The sequence below is a fragment of the Somniosus microcephalus genome, chromosome 11 (genome assembly GCF_052327205.1).
Source record: "Somniosus microcephalus isolate GS21.2 chromosome 11, FLI_Smic_1.0, whole genome shotgun sequence".
NCBI lineage: Eukaryota > Metazoa > Chordata > Chondrichthyes > Squaliformes > Somniosidae > Somniosus > Somniosus microcephalus.
Genome location: NC_140997.1, coordinates 185,905,179 through 185,906,058, shown reverse-complemented (window position 1 = coordinate 185,906,058; position 880 = coordinate 185,905,179).

The following is an 880-nucleotide window of genomic DNA, read 5'->3' as shown; positions in this document are numbered from 1 at the left end:
CATTCTGCTCTTGTATTTTGTCATAATCTTCCTCAGTTACTAAACCCTCAATTTGGTGTCATCTGTAAATTTTGAACTTGTACTAATGACTCCCCAGTCCAAAATGTTAACACTTCATGGCTTTTTTTTGTTGCAAGAATTGCAGAATAGATTTCCCCTTTAACCATACTATTGGAGTTTATAGTACACCATTATCCAGCTTATGCTTTAGAAATCCAGTTACAGGAAACTTTGTGATATCCGGCACCGACAGGACCGAGCTGTTGCCGTCCCATCAAAACTGCCAGACAAACCAGCGCTTTTGAGCTCCGTATCTAGCAACAAACCACAGCTTCTAAACAGTCAGCCATAGCTTGCAAGCGTCTCTGTAGCTAAGCAACAGCTTTAGCTAGACCTTGCAGAGCCTGACTGGTTGAAAAAAAAGCAACAAAAAGAAAAAAAACTTACTGAACCGACTCCTGAATTTTACCGGTGGATCGAGCATTCCGGACAGTTAACCTCCGGATAAACCAAAGTTTCCTGTATTTGCATCTTTACCCAAAACTTACTGTTCCTCATGAAGAACTCTCCAGTTTCTCATTTTAGAATTTGGCACTCTGAATATGTGGCTATCTAAGTCATTTGGCAATCTGTTCCTCATAGGTTGCGGTTTGCACAGTCAGCCTTTTCTCTAACTAAGGTTTTTATTCTTTCATCCAGCCTTTAGCGGTCCTGTAATTCTCTGACTCCTTACTCCTTTCCATTTAACCTTCTAACACCCCTCCCAAATTCTCAACAGACCCAACCAATTCTGTATTTTAACTATTACTTAGTGATAGCAACTTTAAACATGCTGTAAATAACAGATTTCTCCATAAATTATAAAGTGAAAAAATGCAAA